This window comes from Podarcis gaigeae (genome assembly GCF_964106915.1).
Source record: "Podarcis gaigeae genome assembly, chromosome: 16".
Classification (NCBI taxonomy): Eukaryota; Metazoa; Chordata; class Lepidosauria; order Squamata; family Lacertidae; genus Podarcis; species Podarcis gaigeae.
This window is the reverse complement of record NC_139693.1, coordinates 19,282,848-19,309,086: the sequence shown is the minus strand read 5'-3', so window position 1 is coordinate 19,309,086 and position 26,239 is coordinate 19,282,848. Positions and strand designations below refer to the sequence as shown.

The 26,239-nt window shown below is 47.5% G+C and overlaps 1 protein-coding gene across 1 annotated transcript in view; it reads left to right on the top strand.

The window, feature by feature from the left end:
- Nucleotides 1-170: 170 nt before the first annotated feature.
- The window catches only part of SPTBN2 (spectrin beta, non-erythrocytic 2), a 95,050-nt gene continuing 68,981 nt past the window's right edge, over nt 171-26,239 (top strand). The window contains exon 1 of the mRNA XM_083716747.1: nt 171-450. The gene's annotated coding sequence lies outside the window, so the exon portion shown is untranslated. The remainder of the gene's footprint in view (nt 451-26,239) is intronic.

The following is a 26,239-nucleotide window of genomic DNA, read 5'->3' as shown; positions in this document are numbered from 1 at the left end:
CCCACCCCTTCCCTGGCTGAGCTCAGAGCCGGCCCCGCTCCCTGGAAGCGTCGCGTCCCCTTCCTCACCACCTACCCCCGACAGCAGGGACCTCGTGCGCATCGGGCTCCCCCAGCGGCTGCGCGTGAATGGCGGGGAAGGCGCCCAATGACTGATCCACGATCGGGGCTGAAGGCGGGGGCTTTTCGGCAAGCCAAGCCGGGGCTGGGCAGCCGATTCCGCAGCCGGGGCCGCTGGTGCTGCTGCTGCTGCTGCTCCTCCATCGACGGGTGGAGGCGGCGGTGGTGGCGGCGAGGAGGAAGAGGCTGCCCACTGCTCGCCCGCCTGGGTTCGCCCCGGCGCCACCTGTGATGCTGACGCTGGAGAAGCGGACGGGAGACGGCGATGCGCGCACCGGGCGCGCCTTGAGCCGACGGAGACGCCGGGCGCCTGCCGGAGGAGGTGGAGGAGGTCGGTGAGCCGCAATCGCGAGGAGGAGGAGGAGGGGCTGTTTATTGTCTCCGCATCGAGGGCAGTGGGATCCTGCCGGGCAACCAAGCGGGGCCCTGGCGGCAAAGGAGGCGCGATCCGGGGGCGCAGCTCTCCGGTGCGGCACCTGGCTGGCGAGAAGCGCCGCGCTTGGCGAGCCCAAGGCCCGCCCGTGGTGTGCGACCGCTCTCCTCGGAGACCTGTGGCGAGGCCGGCGGCCGCTTTGGGGCCGCTGAGCCCGGGGAGGGAAGGCGATGCTGGAGGTAGCGCAGCGTGCGGGCGCCGCCGTCCAAGCCCTGGGTCGGAGGGCGTGCGCGCTCCGGGATGGATGGACAGCCGGCCTGGCTCAGCCCCATCCCCCGCTCGCCTGGCCAGATGGCCCTTGTTTTAGGCAGAGAAAGGGAAGCGGGCGGCAGTGAGACCGCTCCTCTCTTAACGTGGTCTCTCCCGCGCCCCGCAGCAGCAGCAGCATGGAGCAGATCCCGGGCTGTGATTCGCCGTTTCAAACGAAAAAAGGGATCTCCCTGGGAATGGAGGCTTCTGCTGCTGGAAGCCTCCCATCCCTGGCATTCAACCGCACCACCTAATGCGCTGCAGTTGAAAGTCCGTGGTGGGGGCACTCTGCACTTGCCCAGAGAACTAGCTGCTTCTATCGCGTGGCAGATTAAACCACCCGAAGGCATGGCGCTCGAAAGAGTGGTTTTGTGTGTGTATGGAGGGCACGGAGGCCTGGCTGACGTCGAGGCTTGGTGGGCAACCGCTTAGTGGCTCCCTGCTCCTATTGGCAGGAGTTGCGGGGGATCTCTTCATCCTTATGCTCGGCCTGTGCCTGCCATTTCTCGATTCCAACCTCTGGGCTGATTCCTGATCCTACCTGTGTGTTCCTCGTATGTAGTAATTTGTTGGTTTTTGTTTTGCCAAGAAATGCCCTCTTCACAACGTGCTGGGGCTGCTCCAAGCTGCTGCCGCTGCTGCGTTTTCAGGAGGATCAAAGAGAAGAAGCCACTTTGGCCTACAAAGGTGTTTAAAAAAACCTCTTTCCCTCAGCCCACCCCAGGGCCACGTAGGCAGGGGATTATTGTGGGGTTAGATATAAGGCAAAGCTTTGACCTTAGAGGCCAGGTAGGTGTTTGTTTTAGAACGGAGGCAATTGTTCTGTCAGTTACAGTAGGGAGAGCCTGTGGAAATACAGAATTTGGGTTTGGTGCCTGAGGCAGAAAATCCAAATTATCTCCACCACCCTTGCCATGGTTCAGGTTTGGTGCCTTTCTGTTATGATGTCATTTGCTGGTACCCCAAATTTGCTTTTTAAGGTAATCTGATCTAGCCCCAATTCATAAGAAGGCTACACTGCAATGATAACAACAGTGTTCTTACTGTAAGGCTTATTTCCTTCTCTTTGAAGTTCCACCCCCTCCCCCAAGATGCCTTACATTCTTTGGAAGGATAAATTCATGCCACTGCAAAAAATAAAAACATTATTGGAAGGGAGGGTAGGTTTCCCCCCAGTACCAGACAGACTGATGCCAGCAATAACAAGAAGTCAGCCTTTGAGTGATATAACTTAAAATGCAATCACTATTCAAAATTTGATGCTGCAATTTATGTAATTCCCCCTTCTCCTCCCCCCAAAAACACATTTCTCTTGCTTCTTACAAAACCAATCTTTATGTATGTTTACTTGGAAGTAAGGCTAATTGTGTTCATTGAGCTTTATTTCTTGGTAAATATGTTTAGGATTACACCTGGAAACACGGAAAAATCAGTGAAAATTCACTGAGAGATGGGGAAATGTCAAATATGTGTTGGAGGGGGGGCTTAATATACCTGAATCAGAATTTTAAACCTGGGGCTTTCGTGTTTATCCCTTCATGGCAATCTTTCATAGTCCTTCTTGGCTTGTTTTGGTTTTTAAAAAAAAAATGATGAGGATTTTGGACTATGTTGTTGCATATAAGAAAGAATTAGCTGTTTATTTAGCACTATTAGATAACAAGTGGGACTTTCAGCAAAATTTAACAGTCCCTAAGAATCTTGTTCATGTTGAGAGCTTCAACCAGCCAGAAACATGAGCCTTGTAGGCCTTTTCTGGCCTTGCAGACCAGTCAGTGGTGGTGATTATTCCCTCCCTCCCTTAAGTGCTATCTCAGCATCTTCTTCTACTATATATTTTGAAATACATTTTGAGTTGCCTGTCTGCCTGCTCTCTATGCATTTGGATGCCTCTTGAGATATTGTTTCCAAACTTGGCATGATGTTTCCTGAGGTGAAGGAGCCATTTTTTGGTCTTAAGTTTGGATACCATGGGACGCCATTTTGAATTGAAATGTTCCAAACTGTGCCAATTTGGAAACCTCTGAATACATCATTCTCCCCTTTGACATGAAGGTTCCTGAGATGGAGGAGCAGGCTTTGTCCTATGTTTAGAACCCCCAGACACCATGTTTTGAATCAAGGATGGCACACCAGAACCTTCCAAACTACACTGATTCGGACAGCTAGGAAGATATCATCCAGTTGGGTACTGTTAGACGCCATTTTGAATCAGAAGCCCGACCAAACTGATCCAAACTCCACTGCTTTGGATACCTAGGAAGGTATCACCAAATTTGGTGTGATGGTTTCTGAGATTAAGGATGCATAATCTCTTATGTTTGGATACTGTTGGATGCCATTTTGAATCAAGATGGAGGACTGAACCGTTCTAAGCTGATTTTAACCACATTTGGCAGGACGCTAGTATGGCAAAGTTGAACCAGATCAGGCCAATTTGAGCAGATCTAGGTTGGGAGCAGTCAAGGGCTCTCAGCAGGTGGGGAACTGGGTGGGAAGAAGGGGAGGCAGTTTCTGCAAAGAGCAGGATGGGACATACTTGTCCCCAGCAGGGGAACACACGTGCTGTCAAACTGAGCAGGGCCGAGCTCTTTGCTCAGCCACTGGTGCAATCCTGCTGGTTGCAGGGTTAAGCTTTGCTAGTACGTGTGCCTCAGGGAATGTGCTGGCGAAGCAGATCCCATTGGAACTGAAAAAAAGGATGGTTGAGACCGCAGAGGTCAAACAGCGGGAGGAGGAGACCTAACCCCAGGACCAGGGGGCTGGGGGAAGAGGAGAACCGTCTACCACCCCTGTGTTGGCTCAGTGCCTGGGGTCTGTTGGTTATAGCCCCCGTGGTGATGGCTGGAGCAGAATATGATTTTTTTTGGGGGGGGCGATGATGAATGAGGTGGGGCTGGTACAGGTGGGTACTTCCTACAGTGCTGTGGCAGCTCCGTAAGTGGCAGCCATGAACTGGGAGGTGGTGGCAGTGCCAGCAGTGACTGCTGGGGCATGAGTGGCACAGAGCTGTAGCATGTACCCAGCAAGGATGCGGGCCTGCTGCTCCCCTGCATGTTCCCAGTAGGATTGAACAACTGTTTCTCTCTCAGCAACATCATCAAGGCGATGGTAGGAAGAAACAGCATCATCTTCCCCCTTCCGACCACACGGTTTAAAAAACTTCAAGTAAACATGAGCCTTGCTCCCAGATTGATTCGGGGCAGGATTCCGGTTGGGTGTCCACTGGGGCAGGTCAAGGTGGCAGTGCACAGCCCTAGAAACTAACGCATTACATTATTATCTATAAATATAAATATCAGCATATTTTTCATTTCCCAAGCAACACCAGATACTTTCTATTAGTTTTTTTTCTTTTTTGGCCTGGAAGTTCCTTGTCAGGCTGGTATTTGGAAGTTTTTAAAAAATAATTCTTGCAATTTTTGCACTTACCATATTGGCCTGAATATAAGCCACACTTTCCCCCCAATTCTGACCTTGAAAAGTTAAAGTGCGGCTTATACTTGTGATACGCCACCAGCAAAGCCCCCCCCCCCCCCCGCAGGAAGCAGCCAGGGTACGTATTGTTTTTCTTTACTCCCCCCCCCCCCGCCATCAATTTTAAAGGTGTGGCTTATTTGCGGGTGCGGCTTATATTCAGGCCAGTACAGTAAATAGTTTGAAATACTAGGAAGGCCCCCCAAGTATGCAGAGACCACTGCCCTGTTTTTGAGTGGTCCCATTTCACTTCCATACTGAGGTCCTCTACCACTTGATTTTGCTCTTAAAGGGAATGAACATACAATTAGTTTCTTCCACCAGTATTCTATTAATAATCATATTCTCTATATAACCTTTTGGTACTGAGCCCTTTAGAATTTTTATTTAGGGCACGATCCGGCCCTAATGTTAAAGATTTTAAAGGGTGCTTGCATGCCTATGCATATGTGCTTAAGAGTAAATCCCATTGAACCACGTGGCTTACTTTTAGTCAACATAAATAGGATCGGGCTGGAATCCTTTAAAAAGCTATTAGCATGCAGGCTGCAATGAAACATTGCAGTGTTGAGTGCTCTATGCCAGTCACCCATGCCCCTTTCCAGGATATTCAGTTCCCCTTCGAAAACTATCAATATTCTGTGTCTATAATGATTTCTTTTGGTACTTAATGCAAACCTCGGAGTCGCCTCTTCTGGCCTCTTCATATTCCCCTCTTGTGTGTGAATATTACTCTTGGTTGCGTAAGCAGCAACGTTTGCTTCTGAACGTCAGAAATGGGGAGCAACTATGCTTTCACTCTTTGAAGGGGGTGATTAGATTGCCACCTGCTTAGCTGCTGCATTGGACCTTACTTTCATAGTGTATTCGCTGGAATCCAGCGCTGCCCTGCTAAACACACTTACTGTACTTTTCCGTCTATAAGATGCCCCCACAGATAAGACACCCCCTATTTTGGGGAACTCAAATTTCAGAAAATGGGGGGAGATGGCACAGAGTTGTTGAGCTTTTATGGAGGGGTGACCCACGGTTGCTGAGCTTTCTTTAGGGGGGATTGCCAAAAATTGCAATTGCTGCCAATCGCCCACCCAATTGCCGCAGCGTCAGCCAATCAACACCAGCCATTGACGCAGCAACCAATAACACACACAATATCTGCTAACAGCTGCAGTAGCAACCAATCAAATGTCCAGCCTATTCACTACCCATGTATAAGATGACCCAATTTTTTCACATGATTTTTCAATAAAATAATATAGTCTTATACATGGAAAAGTACAGTAAATTGCTAGTAAATAACATTTTATTTGGAACACAATTAGGATTGTTGTGTACACGTTCCCTCGGTTATTTAGCCTCTGCTTAAATGTCCCCCGTAGTGGGATGTCGGTGCTTAAGTTTAGGCTGGAAATGGATTGGGGTAAGATATGATAGCTTGTTCAGAGCCGTCCAGATAGTGTCAGGGAGGGATGGGGACCTGAGCCAATTGTAGGAGTAGCCGCTGTCCCACCGAGTTGGATCACATGAGGCCTGCTGGCATGGCCTTAGCAAAGCCCCCGTTTCCTATAGGATGCCACCAGCACTTGAGGGAACAGTCCTGAGCACAGGTACCTGGTGCAAGTTATGCCGGCATAAATCAAGCTGGCATAAATATGGCACATGGAGAAGCTGCCTAGGAGGCTGAGGGGGGAGGGAAATGCTGGCTGTGCTGGCCACAGCCCAGCAGAATGGGGAGACATCGCACCAAAACACAGAGCCACCTTGGCTGGTGTCCCCATGGGGACCGGGGCCACCTGTGGACACGGGAGCGTTCCTGAGCCGACTAGTCGGATGTGTACAAACCGCGATGCCACATGGACCTCGCAGTCACCAGGCCCAGAATGCCAGTGGGTGACGTAGTGCACACAGCGTCCCTGGCAACGGCCAGACGGCCAGTGCTAGAAATCCCCCAGGTGTGTTTTGGGCCAGTTGCAGCCATATGGAGATCTCTGGATGCCAGGCTGGCAACTGGCAACTGACATCTCCATCTGACTGGCGCCTCTAGCTTTCTAAAGCAGGTAAGCAGAAGAGCTTATGCATTGTGTTTATATTTCACATTTTCCTCCAAGGAGTCCATGGTTTGCTGCTGCCGCCCTCAGTTACCGTATTTTTCGCTCTATAACACGCACCTGACCATAACACGCACATCGTTTTTAGAGGAGGAAAACAAGGGGAAAAACATTCTGAATGAAACAGTGGATGTATCATTTTTGTGCTTCATGCTGTGGCCACAGACATGTGATCTGATGGTGAATTTGGGCTGACCCAATGCAAAAATCCTGAGAATCCCTGTGCATCCATGGTTTGTAACCACGTTTTTGCACCATTGCAGCCCCAGGCAACAGTGGGTGCGTGATTTTTGGGGGGCAGGCTGTAGCCATGGACATGCTATGTGCTCTGATGGTGAATTTGGGCTGACCCAATGCAAAGATCCTGAGGATCCATGTGGATCCATGGTTTGTAACCACGTTTTTGCACCATTGCAGCCCCAGGCAACAGTGGGTATGTGATTGGGGGGGGGGCAGGCTGTAGCCATGGACATGCTATGTGATCTGATGGTGAATTTGGGGTGACCCAATGCCAAAATCCTGAGAATTCCTGTGGATCCATGCTTTTTAACCACATTTTTGCACCATTGCAGCCCCAGGCAACAGTGGGTGCGTGATTTTGGGGGGGCAGGCTGTAGCCATGGACATGCTATGTGATCTGATGGTGAATTTGGGGTGACCCAATGCCAAAATCCTGAGAATTCCTGTGGATCCATGCTTTTTAACCACATTTTTGCACCATTGCAGCCCCAGGCAACAGTGGGTGCGTGATTTTTGGGGGGCAGGCTGTAGCCATGGACATGCTATGTGCTCTGATGGTGAATTTGGGCTGACCCAATGCAAAGATCCTGAGGATCCATGTGGATCCATGGTTTGTAACCACGTTTTTGCACCATTGCAGCCCCAGGCAACAGTGGGTGCGTGATTTTTTTGGTGCAGGCTGTAGCCATGGACATGCTATGTGATCTGATGGTGAATTTGGGGTGACCCAATGCAAGGATCCTGAGAATCCCTGTGGATCCATGCTTTTTAACCACATTTTTGCACCATTGCAGCCCCAGGCAACAGTGGGTGCGTGATTTTTTTGGTGCAGGCTGTAGCCATGGACATGCTATGTCATCTGATGGTGAATTTGGGGTGACCCAATGCAAAGATCCTGAGGATCCATGCTTTGTAACCACATTTTAAGTGGGGAGCGAAGGAAAAACAAGGAAGGGGCATTAGAGGGGTGTGCAGAGAAGCAGCTGGCTAAGAATGCAGGAGAGGGATTTAACGGGAGGGAGGAAAGAAAGGCAAAAGTTTCCCCCCACCCAAGCCAGCCATCTCTCTCTCTCTCTCTCTCTCTCTCTCTCTCTCTCTCCCTCCCTCCCTCCCTCCCTCCCTCCCTCCCTCCCTCCCTCCCCCTCTCTCTCTCCCTCCCCCCTCTCTCTCTCCCTCCCCCTCCCCCCCTCTCTCTCCCTTCCCCCCTCTCTCTTCCTCTCCCGCAGCAGCACCTGAGCTTGCCTGGAGGGGAGGGGCTTTCCCTGCTCTTTGTTCCGTTTCAGCAAACACAGCAACGAAACAGAGGGGGGTGGGCAGTAAGACCCTGAGGCAGAATGCAGGAAAGCAGCCGCTTCCTCTTTTCAGGTTTCGCTTCTCCGTGCAGCGTGCAGCGCCGCGATTTGATTTTTGCATGATTTTTCGGCTCCAGGGACCACACATTCGCTCTATAACACGCACAGACATTTCCCCTTCCTTTTTAGAAGAAAAAATCTGCGTGTTATAGAAGGAAAAATACGGTAATCCCTACAACAGCTCTGTGAGATAGGTTAAGAGGCTGTGAATGGCCCAAGATCACCCAGTGAGCTTCATGGCCCAGTGGGGATTTGAACCCTGAACTTCCCTTTGTTGCCTCCAGTTGCAATGCAGCCATTTCCCTGGTCTTTGGCCAGGTCAAGGGACCTATGGGTCAATTACGTCTCCTTCACCTAGTCTCTGGTGCGTATTATAGCATTGGGGCTCCATCAGGGTGTGCTGCGTGCTTCCTGCTTCCACTCCTAGGGAAAACAACCACCCATGTTCCTGGGGGAACAAGAAGCATCAGCCCAGAGAATGAAGACAGAGCCCTAAAGCTACATGTCCTGGATAGCCGCTCCCTCGCCCCTGCTGCTACTGATTCTCCAACCTGCTGGGTTTCTGGGAGTTGTGGTCCGGAGGCAGAGTCCAAGGATGCTTCACAGCAGGTCCCAGTGGTGGCAACATGATCTCCCTTGCTGTCACGACCCATGTGCAGATGAGACCCGAGATTGAGAGCACTTTGAAATGGGGCTCCTCTCCCACTAAAGATGTGCAGGTGATGATCACAAGGCTGCATCTCCACACGAGGGGCCTATGCCATGGTGGGTGCAGAGTGCAGCACCTGTTGAATTATGGCCTGGCAAGCAAAGGAGAAGGCATGGAAACGTGCGTAAACAGTAGCACCTTGGTGCAGTGTGTTGGGTGTTTATGCGCAGTGCTGACTGCAAGAGGAGAGGGGGGTCGGAATTGAGAGAGGGGCTGTTCTTATGTGCTGTTGGTGCATTAGCCGAGGAGGGGTCTGTGCCCCACCACCACCACATGGGTCAATGAGGAGCAAGATTGAGGGTGCTCCTTGTGTTGGGGTCACGGGGCCTGCATTTTGAATTGTGGTTTTATGCCTTTACTGCTGTAAACGGCTTTGATATATTTATATACAAATAAAATTAAAAGGGAATGGGGCTCCTGGATATTTAATAGGTTAGTAGTGCAATAGTAAATTGTAATCTTATGTTGTGAACCACCCTGAGATCTACGGGTGTAGGACTGTATATAATAATAATAATAATAATAATAATAATAATAATAATGTGGAAGAGAACATTTCAGCAGGGTGTAGCACAGCTATTAAAACTAGAGCCCACTTGGTCTTTTCCACCTGGTTGGCTTACCAAACTCATTTCCAGGATTCTCTGTGTCAGTTAAACTAGTAAAAATCTGAAGAAAGGGTCTTGTGTGTGTCAGTCTGTTTGCTCCCCTCCCCTCTCTGCACGGCTGTTTTATCACATCATGAGCCATGAGTTTCTAGCTTATTCTGGTTTGCTGTGGAATGGTAACTTGCTTGTGAGGCATGCCACCTGATTGCTGCTGCTTTGCTGGCTCAGACATGGTAAATAAACCAGGCAGCCTCCATTTCCTCTTGCACCTGATCCAACGATCGTGGTTTGCTGTTGCTGCCCAACCTGAACTCACACGGTTTGTTGGCTTGCTGATCATGGCTTGTTAGGGAGCAACCAACCACGACCCCCAGTTTGAATGTAAGAGGAAACCAAAACTTCCTGGTTGGTTCTCCTGCTTGAGTCGGGGAAGGAGCATTTGGGCAGCAAGCAAGAGAATGCTGTTCACTTATGGCTAACCACAATAAGCCAGGAACGTGGCTTACTGAGATGCACAAATATAGTCTGTGTGTATATTATATATGCACATTCATACATAATCTTCTGTGGCGTGTAAACATATACATAGTACATAAGATGCTTTCTTCCCTCCCCAATGAATTGACTCCAACACGGAACAATTTTCTCATTTTTTATAAAATGATTTCCTCATTTTTGCTTTCTTCTTCTGCAAGTAGTAGTGATTGGGAACCTCTTTAGAACATGTTCTTCTCCCTCCTCGCCCCAGCATTATTGCAATGGATTTTAAAGCTGATTCACAGTTGCACATAGACTGTTGAGTGTCTCCTCCCTTGGTGACCGGCCGCTGAGAACTAGCCTTGTGTGTTGAGGTGATATAGAAGCATACTCTGCAGTGTTTGACCTGCGATGGCTCTTTGAGACATGCAGATGGCACTTGGCTTTACGGTCGCTGTGCGTGAACTTGCTCTGAAGGGGGAAGGCATTCCAGGATCTTGTAAAAGGTTGAAGGGTGACAAAAGCAGCAAGAGAAATGATGGAGTTCAACATTTTTATTCTGGTGGTGGCAGACTCTAAATGCTAGGATTGGGCTATTCCACTGCGAAATGCGAATTCTTCAACATTTGTTTGAGAAATGGGTGCGTAAACAAGCGATTTGTTTTCTCTTTTGGTTATCTAAGTGAAATTCAATAAAAAGAAATGGAAAAAAAGAGAAATGGGTGTGTAAACAAGCGAGGAGGGGCTAATGCCACAGTGGTGGGCGAATCCCAGGGAGAGCTGCTACTGCTTTCTTCAGGTCTTGCTCAGGGGCTTCTCATCGGAGCATCTGGTTGGCCACTGTGAGAACAGGATGTTAGACTAGGTGGGCCCCCTGTGGCCTGATTCAGCAGGGATCGTCTTATGTACATAACTGAGAAAACGAGAAGACTCCACAAAATGCATTTTGCACATGTTCCAAAGCACTTTTCTTTCTCATATGCCTTGGAGCTCAGCTCTGGTACGTCCTGGCTAAAAATACTAAACCCATGGCCAAGCCAAAGGAGTGAGTCGGCATCGGTGACATCAGCAGCCCATAGATCAGCCTTTGCCAACCAAGTTCCTTTTGGCTTACAGCTTCCCATGAGCCCCAGCCAGCACAGTGACAATTTGCAGCCGTTTGATAAATGTGACCTTTCATATGGGTCCAATTGCATGGCATATGCTAGCACAGATTAGGAGATCCATTGCATTAAGTAAACAGACAAATTGGGGCAGCATTGGGGTTCCACTATGAGGTCCAACTCATCTGTTCACAAAGTTGCTTCTTCACATTTATTTGTGTTAAAGAACAGAGCCTAGGGCTTGCCGATCAGAAGATCGGCGGTTCGAATCCCTCGACGGGGTGAGCTCCTGTTGCTCGGTCCCTGCTTCTGCCCACCTAGCAGTTCAAAAGCATGAAGTACAAGTAGATAAATAGGTACCGCTCCGGCGGGAAGGTAAACAGTGTTTCTGTGTGCTGCTCTGGTTCGCCAGAAGTGGCTTAGTTATGCTGGCCACATGACCCGGAAGCTGTACGCCAGCTCCCTTGGCCAATAAAGCGAGATGAGCGCCACAACCCCAGAGTGGTCTGTGGTCTGCGACTGGACCTAATGGTCAGGGGTCCCTTTACCTTTACCTATCCTGCTTGCTGGGTGAAGCTTTGGAGATTGGAGGGTTTGTGTATGTGTCACTGAGTCAGATTGTTAATGTAGACATGCCTTGTCCTGAGCCTTCCATTGTGGCTGTGGCAGGGATCTTGGTAGTCGTCGCCAGCTTGGCTTGTGTTATTACAGTGCATCTCCAAAAGCCCTATCCATGACTGGATGCCCCCCAGCAATGAAATAGGAGTGAGGGGGCTGAGAGGAGAGAAATCCTGTCCTGCTGGCTCCTTTCCTCTTTGTGTGTCTTCGGAGGGCTTTCTGCCATCCCAGCTTTGTCTCGCTCCAGCTGGCTCTCTGTGGTGGACACCCCTTGGGGGTACCTTGGGACGCTTGCTATTGTCTTAGTCCCTTGCCCTTTGCAAAACGCCCAACTCAACGCTTGCCTGCTCTGTTTAAATCAACCCACTCGGCACATGCCCCCCTTCCCCACTGCTTGTAGCCAGCTGGCCTGGCAGGGGGAGGGGAGAAAGGGTGGCTTGTAATATAGGCATAAGGAAGCTTTCTCCTCTCCCCCCACCCCCACCCCACTTGAATGTAGGGGAAGGGAAAGGATTCGTTCCCATTGGCAAATGGATCAGGGTTGCAGTGGCAAAACCACTTAGCCACCTGTGGGAGCTGATGCTTCTGCGACTAGGGCTTTTAACTCTTTCTCCTCATCTCCGAGAGGGTGAGGATGTTTATGTGTCTTCTTGGGAGTCTTGATTTTTACCTGTGGCTCCTTTAGATCTGTGCCTCTACAGTTCCTGGTCTCTCTGTGTGTAGTTGTGGATTGGTGCCACACATGTAAGTCTGAGGACATGCACTCTTATATACCCTCCCTCCAGGATGCTACGGGTTGTGTTCAGCAGAGCCCTGCCCATTGAAATGAGTCGTGTCCAATAACTTGAGTGGGTCTACTCTGAGGAGGACTGGCCTGGAATGCCGTCCTCTGTGTGTTTGAGTATACAAATGCGGGTGGCGCTGTGTTCGAAACCACTGAGCCTTTGGGGCTTGCCGATTGGAAGGTCAGTGGTTCGAATCCCCACGACGGAGCAAGCTCTCGTTGCTCTGTCCCAGCCAGGGGCAAGGGGGGGCAGACCGCTCCGGGTGCCCTCACTGAGGGGGCTGACATTTGGCAATCTGCCCGCCTGTGACTCCCAAGCCTACCCCCTACCCTGAGTCGTCGGGGTATAGGGGGGAGCTGCACTGCTTTGCTGGCAGCATTCCCCCTTCTCCCCTTCGTTATGACAGCTTGGGGAAGGGTTGGGAGTCGCAGGCAGGCGGCACATTGAATGTCCGCCATGGGCGGCTCGCTCTGCCCCCAGCTGCAGGGCACACGCGTTGCTCTGGGCACCTGAGTGCCTATCCCACACCTGGTCCCAGCTCCTGACAACCTAGCAGTTCAAAAGCACGTCAGTGCAAGTACATAAATAGGTACCGCTGTGGTGGGAAGGCAATTGTGTTTCTGTGCACTCTGGCTTCCATCACGGTGTTCCGTTGCACCAGAAGCAGTTTAGTCATGCTGGCCACATGACCCAGAAAGCTGTCTGTGGACAAACGCTGGCTCCCTCGGCTTGAAAGCAAGATGAGCGCCGCAACCCCATACTCGCCTTTGACTGGACTTAACTGTCCAGGGGTCCTTTACCTTTTAAATCCGTGCCTGCTCTAGATCTTAGGGTCTCTTGGGGAACAGGAAGATGCCTTACCTGAGTCAGATCATTGGTCCATCTAGCTTAGGAGAGTCGTTCCTCAGGGGTTGAGTACATGCATTGAATGCAGAAGGTCCCTGGCCGTGCTTTTTTCCAAGAAAAATAGAGGCCAGAATCCACCACTAAATTCTTACAGTGACTTGCTGGGTGATTTGGAGCAGCCCCAAACAGATGCCAGTTTGACAACACCTGCATTCACTGCCCACAGAAGTGCTAAAATCTACAGCAAGCTGCCTCATTAGCTGGTTGGGGGGGTCATCCCTGGTTCTGGTGCAGGTAAAATAAATGCGCCCCTGCCTCCCTCATTCTCTTAGATTCAGGCGGACAGCTACGGCAGCTCAGAAGGGCCCTCGCACGAACACACACACGTGCAACAGGAAAGGCCTGGCTGGAAAGTTTAAAGCCGGCCACTGCTACACAGGAGACCGATTGAAGAAAAGGAAATACAAATTGGCCGTGTCCTGTAGCTTGAGCAGTTGTACCTAGGAGCAGCTAGGAGCTGGGTGGAGCCATAGATGATGATGATAATAATAATTTATTTATACCCCGCCCATCTGGCTCAGTTTCCCCAGCCACTCTGGGCAGCTTCCAGTCGAATGTTAAAAACAATACAGCATTAAATATTAAAAACTTCCCTAAACAGGGCTGCCTTCAGATGTCTTTTAAAGAGAAGATAGGTGCTTATTTACTTCACATCTGAAGGGAGGGCGTTCCACAGGGCGGGCGCCACTACCGAGAAGGCCCTCTGTCTGATTCCCTGTAACCTCACTTCTCACAGTGAGGGAACCGCCAGAAGGCCCTCAGAGCTGGACCTCAGTGTCCGGGCTGAATGATGGGGGTGGAGACGCTCCTTCAGGTATACAGGACCGAGGCTTTAAAAGGGCTTTAACAGTCAGCACCAACACTTTGAATTGTGGTCAGAAACATTGGGAGCCAATGAAGATCTAATAAAAGTATAGATTTGCATATGCTGGCCAACTTCTGTTTTGGCTTGAAATGTTTGTTTTGGGCTTCTCAGAAGTAGGTAAAGGCAAGTGTGTAAAGGGAGTGCTGGCTGGAAATGGCACCCACCTGAGAGGTGCTGTAACTGGGCTCCGGTGCGCTCTGGCTGGAAAAAAAAATATCACTGGTCCCTGGTTCAATCCTTGAATCTGCAAGGAGGTTCAATCTGCAAGGAGGACAGGGAAAGCCTTCCTGCCTAAAACCTTGAAGAAGAGTGAAACCAGCTCGTTTAGACAATATAGATGGGCCAACAGACTGAATCGGTATAAAGCAGCTTCCTGTTTTCTTATAACACTGGCAGCATCTCTCCAGGGTATCACACAGGATATGCCACGGATTGGGTCTGGGACAGTTTGTATGCAGAGCAAGTGCTCAGCTGCCGAAGAGAAAGTTTCCAGTCCTCATGATCCTAAATAAAGGGCTGATTTAAACTGGGACATCAGAAGATGCCTTCTACCAGGTTAGACAACTTGATCCTTCTAGTTCAGCATTGTTCCCATTGATTGATTGGCAGTGGTTCTCCAGGGTGCTATGAGGAGGAGGAGCAGCAGCAGCAAAAGTCAACAGCGAGACCCTTGCTGGGCTGTGGACCTCAGCAGATGCCCAGCGATGCTGAGCTGATTGCTGACCCTAATGTGAATCTACTGATCTCCTGGTGACTTTGCATTTCCAGGATCTCAAGGGTGTGTGTGTGTGTGTGAGAGAGAGAGAGAGAGAGAGACAGACAGACAGACAGACAGACAGACAGACAGAGTCATGGAGAAAGAAGCACTTGTTATGTGCATGCAGATCCTAGTATGTGCAGCTGCATGCGTCACCCTCAGTGGTGTAGCGTGGGTTGTCAGCACCCGGGGCAAGGCAAGTAATTTGCGCCCCCTAACCCGTGGATTTGCGCCCCCTAACCCTAACCCCCAGATGTTGCGCCCGGTGCGGCCGGCCCCCCCTGCACCCCCCACGCTACGCCACTGGTCACCCTTCCTCAGTGCATGGACTTGCTCTGTGCATTGTGGGTCATGTGAATGAGAATTGCTTGAAAGAACCTCTTCCCCACAAAGTGAACCCAGCGTCAGAACTTCATTGCTTGATTTAATATGTGAATACTCAAGGCAGCAATAGACCAATTCCTCCAACCCAATACAAATCTACTTGGCTCTTTTAGCTACAGTGGTACATCGGGTTAAGTACTTAATTCGTTCTGGAGGTCCGTTCTTAACCTGAAACTGTTCTTAACCTGAAGCACCACTTTAGCTAATGGGGCTTCCTCCTGCTGCCACGCGGCCGGAGCACAATTTCTGTTCTCATCCTGAAGCACAGTTCTTAACCCGAGGTACTATTTATGGGTTAGCGGAGTCTGTCACCTGAAGCGTATGTAACCTGAAGCGTATGTAACCCGAGGTACCACTGTATATGCATTAGATTTCTTTCCTGAGTCTGTGTTGCAGCCAAGTATTGTGAATCTGCTTAGAATGTGCTGATGGCATTAAACTCTCTGGGGAAGTGAGAGGAGGGAGAGAGAGAGGATGCTGGGAAGGAAGGGGGACAGATGTTTTTGAGTCCTGAATACGGTACGGTTTTATTCTGTATATATTCTGTGCGTGTGCTGAATCTCAGTAAAAAAAATATATTTTAAAAAACAGATCTGCTTGTCTCCCATTGTGACACTCTTTGCGGTCACAACCCTCAAGCACACCATTTGAGGTGGCCACCTCAGCTAGCCCCATGGTTAGGGGGTATCTCTGTCTGTGGGGAGCTCCATATAACAGCCTTCGCTACTGGTACCCTCCTGATGTTTTTGACTACAGCTGCCATCAATCCCAGCCAGCACAGCTGTTCGCAAAGGCTGCCCATATAGCATTTTGGGCAGAAGAAAAGCCCCTCTCCCAGGCGTCCCATAACTGATGTTCTGGGCCTAGAAAACACTCTGGCACTGAGTGGCTTTAGAAAGCCATCTTCATCCTCACCCTCTTATGATCTAGAGTTGAAGTGTTTCATGGCATTGTGGGTAGAGAGAGAAAAGGAAACAGAGTAAGTCCCAGAGTCTTGCAAATCTCAGGAACAGGGGGACACCTTTGTGGCAGGGGGTCTAACACAAGTGTCCCGTCTCTCTCTCCCCCCCCCCCAACTCCTAAAAAATCCTGGAGTTGCTCCTGGCATCATCTTAGAAGGAAGAAAATGGTTGGGAGATGCACAGCTGTTGAGCTTGAGAATAAGCAAGACCATGTCTGTATCCACAACCACTCTATCTGCACTGCACTAGCAGTATTTGAGCATGAGAACACTTTTTCATAGTCAGCATTTTTGCCGTTTTCATAATAATTACAAAAGTATAAATGAACACAAGGTCATTTCTCCAATTCCCCCTTTCCCTCCAAGTGATTCCATGTTATACAAGATCCATATAAGTGTGTATTGGATCATGACCGGTTGTGATTGTTGAATATTGTTGTTCTCATTTTAGCATCTTGCTCCAGAGAGTACCATGAGTTGCTGGTGGTTTTGTCGTTGTGTCAACTTTCCTAATGTATGAAATAAACATATAATACCATGTTACCTCAAAACAATCTTTTGACATTTGCATTTATTTATTTTTAGAGCGTTAAGCTGCTTTGACAGTTTTTCCACGAGAGCAATGTTCATACCTTTTTCCAGCCAAGCCTCCAGTGTTAAATTTGTTGTTTCCTAAAGCTGAGCTAGAATTTGCCTGGCTAGCTGTCACAAAGAGGAGTAATAAATCTTTAAACATGAGTTCTTTTAAATAATCAAGAAACAAGTTTAACAATGCAGTTTTGGGGTCACAAGATACTTCCTGGCCTGTAATGAGACTTGCTCATAATTAGCTTCCTAAAAAAAAATCAAACCTTTCTTGTGACTCCATTAACTAGGATTGTAGGACCCCATTTGTAGGCAGCCTCTCAAACAGCCCATAATGCTATCTTGTGTTAAAAAATGAATACTATTTTCTCCTGTGTTTGCTGACACTGAGTTGAATAGCCATTTCCTCTGATTTTTTTTTTTTTTTTGCCAGTCCTACATTTCTGTGTTGCAATCCAGGTCTCTTTGCCATATTGATTTTAAGCAGCTAAGGCCACTTGTCATTGAATCACATAGGAGCTTATGTATGTTTGATAGCAGTTCCTGAGAACAGTATTTAGGATTTGCTCTGGTTCACCCTGGTGGCTTCAGATAAAATTGTAGAATTGGGCATAAAATTGTACAGTCTGCGTTTCCCAACTTTCCTTTTAGTTGCATTCTTGTGAGAGAGGTGCCATATCTTTATATAAATTCCCGACTGTTCCTAGTCCTTTTTGTTTCTAGCCTTTAAACGGCTGTTCCCTAGTTTAAGTTACAAATATTTTGTTCTAAAACAAATGGGACAGTGACAAAAGGGAATAAGAATTGGTGAAATGGTTGGTGCAAGATTTTTGGTTTAGATTTGTAAATTAGCAAGTGTTCGGTATATTTGGAGGAACAATTGGATGGTGTGTCAGCAATAGAAGTGCTGTTGCACATTTTTTTAATTAAAAGCGTCTCGTTCCAAGGAAATCCAAGTGGGTTGTAACAAGTGTTAACATTATTTATAGTGGGCCGAAGTTATTGTGCTGCATCGTGACACCATGTTAAATTTGATACTCTCAAGTGTTCCTGAGGTACTCTATTTATTTAGGACAAAGTTTGACTTTAGATGGATGCTATAAAATGTAATTGTTATGAGGGGGAGAGACTGATGTACATCATTTTCCTTTTTTAAAAAATAATCTTTGATTTCCATTCCCGACACTGTAATTTCCTCAAGAGCAGTTGGTAAAGAGGTTTTAGAATTCCATACCCTTCAACGTTTATCTGATGAAAATAGGGACGTCCTAGAGAAAAGCTGGACGTACCAGGATCAAATCAGAAACCAGGATGGCTTCTGTAAATCTGGGACTGTCCCTGGAAAATAGGGAGGTCCTGGGATTGACCAGCAAGGCTACATGGTCCACAAAGAGGTTTGTTTTATGTGCCGGTGCAGTAGACTTTATTTCCTGTACTGAGCCATTTTACCATTTTTTAATTAGCTATTGGTACCATGGCGCTGTGGTCTAAACCACTGAGCCTCTTGGGCTTCCTGATCAGAAGGTTGGCGGTTCGAATCCCCGTGACAGGGTGAGCTCCTGTTGCTCGGTCCTTGCTCCTGCCAACCTAGCAGTTCGAAAGCACGCCAAAAAAGTGCAAGTAGATAAATAGGTACCGCTCCGGCGGGAAGGTAAATGGAGTTTCCGTGGGCTGTTCTGGTTTCGCCAGAAGCGGCTTCGTCATGCTGGCCACATGACCCAGAAGCTCCCTCGGCCAATAAAGCGAGATGAGCGCCGCAACCCCAGAGTTGTCTGCGACTGGGCTTAACTGTCAGGGGTCCTGTACTTTTACCTTTTTACCATGGCGGGAAAGAAAAGCAGTGGTGAAAAGGGGGCAGCCCTGTTTCATGCCCCCCTCCGGAACCAAGGTGTGTCCCATCCATTTAACCTAACCTTAGCTTGGCCTAAACGTGTTTTCAGACCATTAATGCATTTTCCCCAGCAAGGTGTACAAGAAATCCCAGCTCAACTTGTCAAACACCTTGGTGGAATCCGATGAAGCAATAGAGATTAGTTCTTCATTCTTTTGGTATTATGAACTATATCAGCCATATAATTGGGTCAGCTATGTATTTGTGTCTAATAAGGCATATTCGGTCTTTATCTATTATCAAAGGTGTTAATAATGCTAATCCACCTGCTAAAATATTGCTAAAGATTTTAGCATCTTGGTTTATGAGAGCTATGAGCCTGCATTAGTCTTCTTGGATAGGAAATTTCCCAGGTTTCTTCCATGCAGTAAGGATTGGGTCTCCTTGCAGTATAGAACTGAATAATTTTAGTTTAGGGCTCAGTTGCTCTTTAAATGTTTTATAGGACTGGATTATAAAACCTGGATTTATAGAACTGCATTATAAAGCTTTAATTTTGTTAAGGCTTTCATAGTATCTCCATCCAATATTGGTTCTGTTAAATACTTTTGTTGATTCCTTTCTAGAGCATTTAGTTTCGCTTCATTTAAATACTTGTTCGTTTGCATAATATCTGCTGTTCTGATCTGAATATCTGATTGAACATCTAATCTGAAATGAATGCTTGCAAATTTTCTCCCACTGTCTCTGTTCAGTATTGTTGCTCTCCATCGTGTCCTTGTGAACTTGTTGAAAAGCTAGAATTTTTAGCAGTGTGCTCATAGAATTTTTGGTTAGTATATTGCCTTGCATATGCTATCTTCCTAATTTCTAAACCTCTCAATTCTGTTCTTTTGTAATAACGTCCTGCATATTTTTTACTATCGTTGCCTGATTGTTTGTGGGTGTCTTCAGGTTTCTTTATTTCTGTCTGGAGACTAAATTTTGATGCCTCTCTTGACCTTTTAAGATGTGCATATTTAATTCTAATATGGCTTCTCTTACCACATTCACTTAGTCCTCCATTAAGACTTCATTCAGAAATTAAATTATAATATGGCCTCTCTTACTACATTCACTGAGTCCTCCACTAAGACTTCATTCAGAAAGGTCTCCAGTTCATTGATTAAGAAAGAATAAAATCTTTAAGTTCTTCCTTCAATTTATTGACTGTGTGTTAAGTAGTGGATTCAGGTTTAGCTTCTGTTCTGGTTTTTAGAGGAGAGTCCATTATATGTACAGTAGTGAAAACAGAAGCATGGTTCAAAGGACCTGGAGAGTTTATAACAGTTGGATCAGCTAGACTTTTTGAGCTTAAACTATAACTGTATGAGTAGCATGTTATTATAATGTGGGAGGGGGCGGAGAGTAATCTCGATTAGTGGTTCCCAAATGTTTTCCCCCCATGGACTGCTTCAAAATCACTGAGAGTCTTGTGGGACCCCTAAATATTTTTTCCTCCCTTTGGTAGCAATTGCAGTGCACCGTTGCTGGATGAGGGTGTGGATTTTTCCTCAGGGTTTACTCCCGAATCTTTTCTCACAAGGCAGTGGAGTTTTCCTTCTCCTGGATGGGCTGCCTTCTTAGGTTGACGAGAACCCCATAAAAGCAAGTATGACACAGATGTACTTTTAACCAAAATTTAGCACGTTTCTGCTGTATGCACACTAGTGCAATGAAAAACATAAGGGCAGCGGCACAGGCAACGACAGAACAGAAGTACCCACAATTACTCTGTCCCTTGTAAACGGGACGCTTTACCATTATTTCAACAGAATTTAATAGTTTTTGCATTACATCTTACTGACCAAGAGAAAGTACTTAAACTCTCCAGTTCAGAGGAAGACATAAAATGCTTCCTTTCAGCTTGGGTTTCAGACAGAATGGCTTCCTCAGGTTGCCATTGTTTTTGCCGTTTCTCCGTTTTTCTTTCTTATTTTCTTTGGTTTCTTCTGCCAGCTGTATAGATGGTTCTGTTCTTTCTCTGGATCATTCTGGTCATTATTTCCAGTTCTGCCTCTTCATCCTGGCCCAGATTCAGGGCTGTAAGCGTTTTCCTAGCTCCCTCATCATGAGTAGTAGCAGTTGGCATGGTTCCTTCTTTGATTACTGCTGGTTTAAAAAGGAAAAACAAATAGTATTGAATATCCACGTTTCATGGTTTTTCAGTACAGTATATATTTTTTGAACTTGAGCCTTTTTTGTAGGGTTCCATTACTCAAATCCTGAAAGAGACTTTTTTATTTTTCATTTGGTTTTCCCATGTAAGGTGAAGAACTGTGTTAAATCTTCTTTTACTTGGAAGTAATGAAATGGAATTATAATGGCCTTTGCCTGAGGAATGCGATCAATATCCTTGCTTTCCAGCTCAAGCTCAGTGAAAGTCTCATTAGCCCAGGTTATAAAAATGGGGAGGAGGTGCTGGCTTCCTGCAGATTTGGGCAACCCTCTCGCCCTCGGATTATTTCACCAGCTACAATTCTCCTAGTTGTCCATTGCCTGGTTTTGGATTTCTGGGCTTGCTTTTTCCAGTCCTGCAATGGCAGTTTTTGCTTTAGGCCAAGATTAAGGGTCACTCCTGCAGTTTAAATACCCCCCCCCAACTGATCTTTTAAGAAAGGTCCTTAATCTTGACCTTCAGGAAGTTACAAGGGTTGCTCATTAAAGATTTCTCCTGACCCACTTCCGGTTATTGTAGGAGGATGAAATTGCACATGTATAATGATACAACTCTCCATAGGTAATGTGGTAATTTGTAGCTCTGAACTCCTAACAGTTTATCTGTTACTGGTGCTAATGTGGAGTAATGTCTGATAATGGAACCAGTTGAAGCAGAGTGGTCATCAGGTTCCTGTACCTGAAAGGGCACACACCACGGGAGACGTTCAGTGAGATGAAAGGGACTTATGGGGAAGATGCCCCATCATATGACGTAGTCAAGCACTGGCATCGTCAGTTAAAGTGTGGTCAGACTTCGGTGGAACGACTCCCATTCCTGGGCAACCACAGTTGGTCATTGATGAATGACACCATCTGGCAAGTGGAGGCCGCCATTTTGGAGGATCGCCATGTAACCATTCGCTAGCTAGCTGCAGATGTCAAGATCAGTGTGGGCTCTGTAGAAAAAATCACCCATGACCATTTGCACATGGGAAAGGTGTCTGCACGGTGGGTTCCCCGGCTGCTGATGCCTTTCCAGAAGCAGGAACGAGTCACATGCTCACAGGTTCTTTTGGCCATGTGTCACAAAACCATGATGACTTCTTCGCCAGACTAATTACTCAGGACGAAACATGGTTCCATCATTATAAATCCCAGTCCAAACAATGGAAGCACTCTGCCTCAGCACCTCCAAAGAAGGCATGTGTCCAACCGTCAGTGGGCAAGGTCATGCTCACGGTCTTTTGGGACCAGCGTGGAGTAGTGGTGATGGATTTCCTGGCAAAGGGTACCACAATTACTGGGCCATACTACACTTCACTGCTGTTGAAATTGCAGAAGACCATCAAAATCGAGAGGCGTGGTATGCTGACCAAAGGTGTCTGCCTCCTGCAGGATAATGCCTTGATTCACAACTCGCACGTTGCACCGATGGAAGCATGGTCCTGTGACTATGAAATCCTTCCTCATCCTCCTTATTCTCCTGACCTCACATCATTGGACTTCCACCGCTTTCGAACCATGAAGTTATTTTTGAAGGGCAAGCTTTTTCCATACAATGAAATGCTGATTTCTGATGTCAAGTTGTGGCTTCTGAGGCAATCTGCCGACTTCTACAGATGAGGTCTCCACAGCTGCATAAAGCGATGGGAGAAGTGTGTCACTCTTGCTGGTAGCTATGTAGAGATGGACTAATAACTGTGCCCAGTTTTGTTTGTCTCAGTCCATGGGGAAGTATGTCAGGGGGAATCTTTAATCAATGCCCCTCATATCTATAGCCAGCCATTCTTCCCTAAAGGCTTTTTTGAACTGCCACAGTCGTTCAGACATTTGCGCCATGTCTTTTTTGGGAATATGGGCTGACACGTGGCACGACGAGCCCATCTTAGTATTCCTTCAGGCCTAGATTTGTGGTGTTGTGTCCCTATGGCACAAAATAGGCTGTTAACCATTTCCCCTTACCTCAAGTGAGGGTTTGAATCTTCGCCTTTCCAGGTGTTCTGAGGCTGAGTGCTATTTCCCCTCTTTTGGGGGGTGATATTCAGGGAATTTTTGGCAATGGAGAGCTGGATACCCCTGACAAGGGTTTACACTTTGATTTGGTGTTCTCTTTTGCATTAAAGCTTGTATATATGACGTTGTGGGGAAGGATTTCATTTTATATACGCCAGCAGCACCGTTCAAATTGGGTTTGTTTTTGGAGGTTGCTGGAGTGGGGAGCGCAAACGATTGCAGAGTTCAGAGTTCACACTTGCGGTGCAAACAAGTCCTGCTTTCTTGGCTCGTGTGCCTGTTTAGGCCCCTTCTGTTGGCTCTCAATCCAATCAGTGTCTGGATTAAGTCTTCATGTTATTAGCAGTGCAAGGAGAAGGGTTTTTCAGGGTGATGGGGGGGGGCAGCAATGAAGAATATTGGCAGAAATCCCCATATTTGTTTGGACACAGCTAATAAATCCCGCTCTGCTGGGGTGGCGACATATGTGCTGCTTGTAGCTTTTATGCAAAATATCAAATGAGGCTTCAATTAGTGCACATTTTCTGCAAAAAGGAGTGCTGGAACTTAAGCCTTCCTTTGAAAGCCGTACGCTTTGGCCTGGTAACTTTACTCCCCCTAAAATGCTCACTAAGTGTTGATGGTGGACACTCTGCACATGTTCAGGAGACTCTCTCCCCTGCTGTGTTCCAGACCTTGAAAAAGAAGCTCTGGGCTGGCACTCAGGAGCCCGCCCCAAGAATTTTTTTTTAAAAGCCTACTTTGGAGGGGTGGTAGGTGTTGCTGTGAGAGGAACCCCCCACATTTTAAAAGCCAGGTGTGCATTGCGAGCCCTACGTTAAGTACAGGTTTTCCATTCTGTATAGAATCTGGCTGCCTGTGAAATCAAAATCCCTATTTTTAATTATTTGTTTTAACAAACAAAAGAATTCTAGTCCTCATTGTTGTTGGGTGGGGAGGAGTCCTTTTCATTGTTGTTGAAAAAACACAGGCAGTGTACAGGTCCATAGCTGGAGTCCTTAAGAGTATAAGCTCCCTTTGGCAGTCCAAAGCTAAGAATAAACTAGTCAATTGGCCCACGTAATCTGCGGATTAGCCACTCTGATGCTCCTAGGTTTGGTGTTGGGATGGCTCTAATAGCCAGGGCACAATAGCGGCTGGTATCGGGAAATCTCATTTCTTATTGCCAGAGGTGTGGAAGGTTACATTAATGTTTTCCTCCCCCCTCCCCCCTCCCAATAAGGCAGCGAGCTAAACCTGAAATCCAGGGAAGGCATCACAAACCAATTGCTTTGTGGTAATTCCGGAAAGAGTAATTGTTGATCAGGTAATATAAGCAAAGAAATTGGTATTTAAACTTTTGAACACATTTGCTGATTTCCTGCCTCCGCTTCTCCCACTCTGGGGTCATCTTGCAGGCAAAGAGCTTACTTTTAGGCACCCTTGAACCCTAAACATCATCCTGTTTTTGCAGGATAGTTTTGACCGTCACTGTGTCTTAGGGGAGGGAATGCTGCAGTTTAAACTCTGTGTGTGAAGAACTACCGTATTTTTCACTCTATAAGACGCACCAGACCATAAGGCGTACCTAGTTTTTGGAGGAGGAAAACAAGAAAAAAAATATTCTGAATCTCAGAAGCCAGAACAACAAGAGGGATCGCTGCGCAGCAAAAGCAGCAATCCCTCTTGCTGTTCTGGCTTCTGGGATAGCTGCGCAGCCTGCATTCACTCCATAAGATGCACACACATTTCCCCTTTTTAGGAGGGAAAAAATGAGTCTTATAGACCAAAAATACGGTACTTTCTGTTGTCTGTTCCAAATCTTTCGCTATTTAGCTTCATGGGATGTCCCCAAATTCTAGTATTGCAATGAATTCAGTAAATGTTCTCTGCAACAGGGCAGGGTTCTGTCTACATGCAAAATGGGAAGATAGCAAATGGTTTTGTAAATACTTGTGGGCACGTCTGCGTTTTCGTACCAGGTCTTTGTGCAAAGGCTGCATTTTCATCGCAGCTTAAAACTTTCCTCCGGACTCCCCGGCAGCAGTTTCGGGCCTCCGCTGTACATTTGCCGCCTGTCACTTTTCCAAAAGGCTGCATCTGCCGTCTGTTCTGTGTTGATTTCTTTCTTGCCTGGAGCAGAGGTGGCGGGCACATGAGCCCCCAGAAGATAAGAAGGCAGGGCAAGCCAAGTGACCTGGTTTGGCTGCTTGACCCGGATTTGGCACCACAACTGCCACAGGGAGTCTGAGTCATCGGGGCTGTGACCCAGATCTCCATTTTCCGGAGGGGTGGACACTGCTTGTTGGTTTGCTGACTGGCAGCCCCAAGTGTATCCTTTGCAGCCAAACCTTCCGATTGTCAGATATTTCTGGGGAAGGAAGGCGCTGGCTCTGTTGGGGTGGCAATGGGTGTTTTGTTTTTTAGGCAACACGGTTATTTCATTAGGCAATTGCAAAGGATGTATGCAAGGTTTTGATTAATTGGAACTCATCTTCAGGTTGGTTGGTTGGTTGGTTGGTTGAGCATTGAAATCAAACCTGGAAGAGGCAGCAGGAGAATGAAAAAATTATGGGGCTGATGGAAACCCTGGTCTGCAGTTTGTAGTAGCTATAAGAAGGAAGGAAGAGTGGTTGGTAGATCTTGGGACTCAAATAAAAAGATCTGATAAATCCATGCCCTCTGCCCTGCCCTGCCCTCTGGGCATTTTATTCATATCTACATTTTATTGTTTTTTGGGAGGTTAAGATTGAGATTAAGAGTCTCGTGCTTTACCAATCGAGTTATCCCAGGTCTATTGCTGAGCTTCTCCAAAGCAGATTTGAGTCAGGGTTTGGGGTGAGGGTAAAGATCTGTTGGCATTTTAAATGCAAAAGATACCAAACAGAATCAAATTTGTCGTGGAAGAGCCAGCCGTGTACAACTGTACTGTGCCGTGTTGGTTTCTCTGATATCAAGCCATGTCCCGCCACCTCTCTGTGGAGAGACCACCTGCAATTTCCCATTGGGATGCTCTCTCCCTCTGAGCCGCAGCAACAACAGCATCAGTTATTGGCACTGCCGGATTATCTGTGATACTTCAGACAGCGAAAGCAAAATCAGGGGGATCTATTTGTCTTGTGATTGCTTCCCAGAAGCAGCTTCCCAGAACAGCTGAACCCAGATCACACTCTGGGCTCACTCAAACTTCCATTTGCCCAGCCACTTTCTCCCGGGGAAACCCGCAGTTTAATGCTGGGTTTTCCATGGACTGCTGTTTGTTCCAATTTATCACGAAAGAGCGGGTTTTCGGGGGGGGGGGGGACAGCAGGTCAAAGGGAAGAACTGATCAGACCCTTGCCTAGAAAGCAGAAAATCGTTCTGACTGAGCCCTCCTCCCATCATTTATGTAAAAAAGGCACCCTGCCCTGTTAAGTCTTGCTTGCAGCCTTGCTTAACATCGCCTGTGGGCCCTGCCCAGCCGCAGGGAGGAAGCTACTCC